Source organism: Triturus cristatus, chromosome 3_1, assembly GCF_964204655.1.
Source record: "Triturus cristatus chromosome 3_1, aTriCri1.1, whole genome shotgun sequence".
Lineage (NCBI taxonomy): Eukaryota > Metazoa > Chordata > Amphibia > Caudata > Salamandridae > Triturus > Triturus cristatus.
Genome location: NC_140583.1, coordinates 531,223,716 through 531,232,349, shown reverse-complemented (window position 1 = coordinate 531,232,349; position 8,634 = coordinate 531,223,716). Strand labels below are relative to the sequence as shown.

The following is an 8,634-nucleotide window of genomic DNA, read 5'->3' as shown; positions in this document are numbered from 1 at the left end:
GCTAATGAACTATTTAAACAGTTCTTTAGAAGTTCTAGTCTTTTAAATCCACAACCTAATTTTAAATATAACTCTTAAAATTGTCATCTTCCGATATGAAAGGCAGAGCCTTTCACATAGGTGAGTTCACTTCTTGCTTAAGATGGAACACTTACCCCACAGGTCATGTAGACAAGGTGGGGAGATGAGCGAGGATCTGGTCCATTATTGGCCGCCGAGCTTTGCTTTGTTAGCATCCTTCTTATTTATAATGAAGCAGCCTGCTACATCCCTGGTGAGTTGCCAGCTAGGCGGTGCTTTCAAAGCTGGGTGTGATGCCATGTCCTCACAACACCCCCTTGGCCCACTTCTTGTCATGGTCTCCCGCAGGGCTGATTTTGTTTCCAGTCCTCCCCTATTATTTGTTACCTGGCAATCATATAAGCAATGGAAAATAAATGGCTCAAAAACAAAACAGAGATGATGAGGTGACACAAAGAGCAATGGACCTCTCCATAAATGAATTAAGGCTACAACAGTAATGTGATGTTACAAATATTGAATTAATAACGTTGGTTTTGGGGGTTTTAAGAGTATTAATTTTCAGAGATCATCATTACCTAAGACTGAACAGTATAATTATTTGCAAGCGTGCCTTTACCGAAAGTACCACCGTCATTGAATTAATCCATATCTGCAGAGCTCAGATTCCTTCTGTTCAGGAGGACTTTTAACTGCCAGGAGCTCTGTCTACGCAGATATTAATATATAATCTGCCTAGGTTTGCACCATCTTGTTAGCACTTCTTTTTTTTACAGCCATTCCTATGCTTTTCGATGAAGATTACATGTTAAGAAAATAGAGGACAACAGAAACAAAATTATGAAACAGTACTAAATATAAAGTGGTGGCATAGTCATGGGTTCCACTTGTGTGGGTGTTAAACATCTGAATAAGGTCCACTTGTAAGCAGAACTTATTCTCAGTTAGTTGTTTTATTAGGTGGGATATAAAATGTGATACGCATGTAAAAGGTTTAGTTGTCAGATTATACCTGCTCGCGTGGGTGTTGTAACACTCCTCTAAACCCTTGAACACTTATTCTGAATAACACTACCAGAAGCAGGCACATCTGTGGAGATTTTACAATGGTAATTGGTCCGGCTATACAGATGTTCAAACGCTGGGTTCATCCAGCTGCGGTGATGGTGCCCGTTCTTGCGGTTCCTAAGCTACATCTTCGTGATTCTACACTGTAAATACAAGCTCAATACACGAACTGAAGAGGCAGTGTGCACGTGATGGAATCTTTCCGCTTCCGGTTAGTCCCCCAGATTCTAGTACGTCCTCTTGAGTAGATAAAGCATGTTTAAAGTTTTCAAACCTTTGCAAAAGCTTTGGACCTTTAAGTGCAAGGCCAAGAGCGTTTGGAGTTTTCTGCGGAATTAGCATCAAATGTATACACTGAAAGTGAACTATAAGCGCTGTTCTAACAATCCTTCTGCGAAGCTGCCTTATTAAGTTCAACTCATTTTAAATGCCTTGCCTTTCTTCAGCAACCCCGTTTCCACTCTCGTTTGGTCTTCATGCTCTTTGCTTCTGGGGGTCTCCTTTGTATGTTTATGTTTTCGAGCATCTTGTTTTTTATTAATCCTTGGCTGTCTCTCTCCCGGAAGAAGCAGTGCGTAACTAGCCTGTCCTCAGGCCCTCCTATTTTCTCCCACCCCCTGCTCCTGGAGTGGTAGCCCCTGCTCCCTGACTACCTTTACGGGAGGGCCCAGGGCACTTAGTAATCTGCAGGCATTTCCATGAGGAATGGAAAGAAACTGACAGGAGGAGTCTCGGGCAAGGGAGTAACCTTGGTGGGATTCTGAAAAAAACCTTCTTTTTCCTTCACACATCCATACTGAACACTTCGACCCCGCTGCTGCTGATCCTGCTGCTGCCAATGCCTTCAAGGAGCCTGACGCGACCACACAGGGAATTTTGATTTCTACTTGGGGAGGAAAAAGAATGCAGGAAAACATCTGGAGGTGCTGAAGAAATAGAATACAGCAGAGAAGTGCAATATTTTTCCCTTTTCTTAAAAAGAAGACAATCTAAGTTTTCTGCCAGGTGTATGGGACATACATTACTGAAACACTACACTGAACTGTCAAAGGTAAATTTCTTTATTTTACTTTCAAGAAGTTGCGTTTTCTTTGCTAACTGTCCATTATCTCTATTTACGCAATAGCTAGTGAGGGGCTACAGTCTATCAGAAATAAGGGAGCATTAGAAGTTGACAAGGTGCTACCATTTACTTTATAGCAACACAACATCTGTAAAATTACTGTGTACATCAATGTACAGGTATATAAGGTTAATGCAAGTTTTGTGTTGAGCTTTCAGCACTTTCTGCTGCCATTAAAGTGCTGGCCAGAAGTGGCAAGTCTAATAGTACAAACATGGAGATGATGATTTCAAATGTTGAGGTGCGATAAACATTCTGTGCAAAGACAGTGCACACCAAAAAGCTTGCTTTGATTGCTGTGCCCCAGTTGTTGGCAAATCACTGATTGCGAATTGCTGCTGCCAACAAAGCACACTGCTTCATTGATAGCTGAGGCGCTTCTCCCATTTGTTAGCACATGCTGTGAAACACTTTACACAGTGATAGCCTCAGTAGAGCTGCTACTGAGTGTGCGGATTTGTGGCTCACTTGGAAAGGAAACACACTGTGTCCATAAAAGGAACAGCCAAGATCCACATGTTGTTATACAGCTGGACTGAAGCGTGCTCTGATGCCCATATGGCTGCATTGAGCTGAATTTGGACTTGTGCGAATACCTCTCCACTGGTTCTCAATCGGATCTTCGTTAGTGGGGTTTATTTTGTCTTGACATTCCCCCCTGTAGTCTGTTCCAGTGAGGATCTGAGCTGGCACTATGGAAGAAACGTCAGAGCTTATGTGGCTTACAAGCTCTGATACTCCTGTGCAGTGACCCACAGGACTCAGCATGTGTGCTCTGTGGAGATAAATGGCTCAGAATTCACAACTGGCTAATTGAAGCATGGAAATCGTGATGGGCAGTAGCCCACCTCTGATAACCTATACACAGTGTCTGTCATGGTCAATACGGGGGACCTGTACATCTGTTTGGTGGCGTGGATTGGAACTTGTAACCCATTCAAAGGGTAAAGGGGTGTGGAGGGGAGAGAATTAAGTTTCCTTTAAACTGCGATGGTTGCAGTGGTCCATCGCCAACTCTAAGACATTCTAAGTCCTAAGTAAGTTACCCAGGCACGCGAAGCATTCCTACACATTTTACTGTGTCTATCTGACTGAATGCCTGTTTTAGTAAATTTTGTCATGTAGATTATCTGCTTACTACCTGCATCATGTTCGATGTGTGTACATTATACTTCTTATGAGAAATAACTCGGTTTGCCAGCTCAATCCGTGCGACGAGAGACACCATGTTTCCAGTACTGGCTTTAAGAGGCAGCATAAAGTTTCCATTGAACTTAATAGACTAAAATGATTGATTTCTAAATGGAAACCCAGGACTAGAAACGATATAAAAAAAAACATACAGACAATTGTTATTCAAATTCCATCCTTAAGATTTTGTATTTAAGTTTCCAAAAGTTTTTCCACGCAGAGATAAAATGCAGAGACTTGCGGTGTTAAGGTGTAAGTAACCCATTCAGTCCAAGGTGTGCCTTCTGTTCTAGTACACACAGCCCTAAGTTAATAATGGCAAAAGCCAAACTGCATGTGCTGGAATAGAATTAAAGACCAGCACTCATGTCAGACATGGGGCAACATGTGAGTTCCGGTTAATAACAGAAAGTGCATTTTAAGGCTGCATCGGTAGTTGCTTTTTAGGACCTTGTAAGGCCACATTTGGTGATCTTAGAAACTTGTGTGCCTAAGACGCATTTGCGCTCAGCCCTTATTGAAACAGTAATATAATAGTTTCTTTTTATTTGAGATTGGTAGTCAGCACACTGCTCAACAGCCCAATTTCTCAGTTTTCCAGGCAGTGTCAATGACTGTGATATGTAGCACTGAACTGCAGCTCCCTCCCTCGCACAGCAGTGTAAGATTTGTCAAGGTAGTATGTCCAATACAATGAGAACTCATGTCACGAGTTCATTTTCTCACCATGTAGTGAGTCTGTGTCATGATCCTAAAGTGGGCTTTTCTGCAGGGAATTCCAACAGGATGATGCCCCCAAACGGATGGGATGACTGGGGAAGAGTCAGTCACATGTCAGGAAAAGCAAAATCTTCCACAGCCTGACGTGCTTGAATCTACTCTAGCTGGACCACTCTGAGAATCAACAGCTGGGTATGAATTGGCAGCCGTGCTTAAAGGGCAGTTCACATCTGTCTTGGTCACTGACTCATACTGTGACACTGTTCAGGGGAAAATGTATCCTCTTTACAGCTTTTTACACTATGGATCAAATGTTGAACAGTTTTGCTCACTTTTTCCAGATTTTCTGGACACAAAGCAGACAAAGAAACAACATAGTTTGTGAAATTTTATAAAAAGTTTATTATATTATTTGTCCTGCGGTGCACAAAATGTTGATTTGCTCTGGTCATGACAGAAGGCATCTGATGCTGGAAATCACAGCAAATAAATACTTGCAATGTATTGCACGTAGCATGGTCACTGGGACATCGCTACAGTTAGGGAACAGCAAGGGTGAAATTCACAGTGGCAGCAGCCTCACAATAAATTCGAATTTTTTTATTTTGTCTTTTTTTTCAAATTCCTATTGATAAATGTTTAGTAGTGCTGTTATTAAGAGACTCGTGATTATTTTTAACTAATAAATGTAACTTTCACAAGTGCAATCACAATATATAGAGACATGCAATCACAGACTTCACAAACTTCCGAGCCAAACACAGCTATAAGTGTCTGAACTTATTTGTGCCATGCATGTTGGTGTGGTCCCATGTCGCTTAGCAACAGTCCATCCAAGAGATCAGTGACCTCTCTTCACCCTGTATTTATTTATTTGGATTTTTTTGACAAAATGTTCATATTGAGGGAGAATGGAAATATTGCTACACTGGCTTAAAATGAATGAAACGCTTTGCCGGGCACTAAAGCCAGTCAAGCAACGCATTTTTTTAAAACTATTTTGGCGACCCGTTTTTTTTTTCATTGAAACGGTCTTAGATAGATGAGCTGCTACATCACATTGTCCAGCATTCGAAGCTGGTCCAGGTGCTTCAAGGAGAGCTTTACCTAGTTAAGTCTCAGAGCCAGCATGTATCAACACATCTAAGGCTCTTGCCAGAAGGGCCCAGCATAGAAGGGGCCATAACAACTCTTCTTGGCAGACATTAAATCATTATGGGGATAGGAATAGAACACTAATGAATGGCTGTTGGTCTTAGTGCAGGGCCCATAAGTGTTGCAAATGTTAAGGCATATTTTGAGCATAGTTCCACCAAACTTTCAGTGAAACACTGGCTTAGGTTGGTACACCAAGGCTCAATCAATTGAAGAACATTTCTCCATCATTGGTCACAAGACCGATGAGCGGCCATTAGCAGGACCCCATCTGTCCATTTTAATGATTCCTGTAGCTAACCACACTAGAGCAGCATGTTCCTCTTCTAGGATGCCTAAGTATAAAGGAGGGCCTATGCGAAGCATAAAACCGAAGTCACTGTACAGTAGGTAGGTGTAAGGGCGGCGCTCAGAAGAGGTTGAAAGAAAGGGAGCCTTCATCACCAAGGGAAAGGAGCAAAAGTTAATACAGGAAACATGAATGGAAAGTTGCCTCCCAGGAACAGCATGAGCTTAGAACTCCTAGGAAAGAAAACGAATAGCAAGCAGAGGTGTGGTATAAATGTGACTCCCGTCCTGTAGGGGGCGGCATGCTTAAACATAGCATTGTAACATTAAATATGTTCAGAAGCATTTTCTGAATGCCCAACCAAAGAATACAAGGGACAAAAACTACCAGGGCCCCTTATAGGCTAAATGTGGACAGAGTCCCAGTTGTGATATGTTCACCTCTATGCCCCCCCTGCGTAAAGAAAAGGGAATGGCAGTAATACAAATGCAATTTAATAACAAGGGTGTAGACAGGTGCTACAGAAATCCAGGTAAAGTAAGAGTAGATAGGCGACTGGGTTGGAGTTCCTGCTGCAAAGATACGGTATGGGTGATGGGAGCCCTCACTCTGCATTGTACCTTTTTGACCCATCTTTTACTGCGTTTATTATTTTCCATAGCACTCTCCCTTGCTTTTGCTCACTTAAGAAGATAATTCCTTATTTGGGTTTTAGTGAAAGTGCCAAGAAGCAATTCGGCTTGTGGTATGGCTATCCAAGTGGGTAGTGTAATGGCCTTACGGGTTATCTAAAATCGTTTCACTCAAATGGACTTTAAAACAAAACATGGCTAATGGTTCCCAGATATGAGTGCAGAGGTTTTTGTGCTTTGCCCTTTACCCAGCAGGCACCTCTTCAGAAGAGTCCGCTGCTTTCCTGAAGCACGGGGGCAGTGTATGTGTCCTTCGCGGCTGTAGCAGTGAAGGGGAGAGCACGTCCGCCCGCTCTTCGCTTTTCCCTCTCCGACCCACTCCAACACACGCTTCGTGTGTCCCTTTCGGGTGCTGTGTTTGAGCGAAGGGCCCTGCCACCGCAGGATGACGCCAAGCCTGCTCCCGTCGCCACCTCCCCTCCCGGTGCCAAACAGACCAGCCTCTGTGCCGCTCACAGCCAACTTCCCAGCGGCAACAAAAGCCGCGTTCATGACAGGACTGGACCACAGACAGACTGCCAGCACTCCACCGAGGGCAGCCAAGAAAATTAAAGGCTGTTTAAAAGTGAGAGAGGGCGAGTGAAAGAAGAGAGAGGGCGAGAAAGGGGAGGGAGCAAGAGAGGGAACCGTTATAAAAGTAGGAAAAAAACTGGGCCCAGTGCAACAACGGAAACCTTGAAAGTTTACTTTTAAACAGTCAGAGAGGACTTGTACGAGGCAGAACAGCCACTCAGTGTATGCATAGGATAGAGAAAGTGTGTGTGCCTCGCTACCATCAGCTCTCTGAATGGGCTCACAGTGCTGCTAAAAGAAGCTTTTTGTTGAGCCCATGAATAGATGGATTTCAGTCGTGGGGAGCACGAAACGTTCCGTGATTCTCTTCACGCTGTCTTTTACTTATTCACAATTTAAAGTTGGGAGACATGGATGGCGATAATGTAGAGTAGTTTTTAAGACATTTTGTATTGGGCAGCAACCAGCAATGCACCTAATACACGTTTGGCATGGACAAAGAATGTGGAAAGCAGCATGTGGCCCCTGTTGTTCACGTATAACCTGCATTTAAATATTGTAAAATGGTGCGGGCTGTACATGTACAGTACAGTTTCTCTTGTGTCCCCTCACATTGAACGAGGCACAGCGCTCTATTCGAGGTACCCCTCCTCTGTTTTCCTGTTTGTCGCTGTCTTACATGTTCACAAGGGCATAAAATAGGCATAATAGGGTGAAGTATGGAAGAGTAGTGTATTAACTATATGATCTATTTTAAACTTGCTTCCACATGATACCTTGCTGTAAGTGATATTGTCTTCCTTGTTAATATTTGGAAAACAATCTTAAACCTGTATTTGTTAATATCAACTAACCTCAACTGCTCAATATGCCATTTTCTATAAGAGGTAAGTGTTTCCCTACTGATAATCAACTTCTACAAATAACATTGTAATTCCAGATTGGCAGATTATTAATATTTCCCCATGGAAGTCTCTGTAATTATTAAAATACATGTTTTTCACATAGTACATGCGCTCGAAATTAAGTGTGGTAATAGACTTTCTGCCCGAACACTTCTACCAAATCATGTGGCAATGTTCAGTTGAATCCCAGATAGAACATCTGACTGGTAGCCTATAATGATTCGTTGAAATATTTCACTAAATTGTAACTTCCACCCGACTTGAGAGCAGAGGTGCTTATCTCTGAACAAATACACAAACCCATCTTCAGCGCCCTCATTGGTCTTCAGTGTTTAATGCAAGTGAGGTCAGGATCAAAGAGTTAAAGACCACTGCCACTTTGTCAATGCTAGACTGACCCCCCCCCCCCCCCCCAGCCCCACGTCTCCTCCATGAACCCCTAAACATGAAATACTTGTAGCACAAGTTCCAGGGGTACATGCAAGTTTGCCTCTAAGAATACATTAGGTTGTTGCTGTGTATGTTGGAAGCTTTGAACATACATTCTATTCACATATTTCGCTTCCTGATTTCTTATTTCAAGTGTGCTGTATTGTAGGCTGAAACAATGTTAAATTATGTTGTGTTAATAATACATAGAAAGCGCTGGTTCTCCCAGGGTTTCTTGACGTTGGGATTATGCTTTGAGGACAAGAATAAAGGCTGAGACAAGAAGGTGCTGCATTTAGCAGCAGATCACAGAGGATTAAAATACTAATATGCCTGGCAAAATAGACACATTATTGTGCTTGTGTAAATCTACACAGGCAACAAATGGATTTTAAATTGTCCCTATAGCTCTCTATACTATGTTGCCGAATTCCAATTTCTGGCAGATAGTATAGAGAAATCGAACCCATTCATCAATCCATCCAAACTTTTGAACATTTGAATATGATCAGCATATTATGACGCAAT

The 8,634-nt window shown here is 42.5% G+C and overlaps 1 protein-coding gene across 2 annotated transcripts in view; it reads left to right on the top strand.

Annotated features, from left to right (window-relative positions):
- The first annotated feature begins 1,804 nt into the window (after positions 1–1,804).
- ACAN (aggrecan) overlaps positions 1,805–8,634 on the top strand; it is a 228,571-nt gene continuing 221,741 nt past the window's right edge. Inside the window, exon 1 of one of the 2 annotated variants that reach the window (XM_085644462.1) lies at positions 1,805–2,140. The gene's annotated coding sequence lies outside the window, so the exon portion shown is untranslated. The remainder of the gene's footprint in view (positions 2,141–8,634) is intronic. The other variant, XM_085644463.1, reaches the window with a different exon arrangement.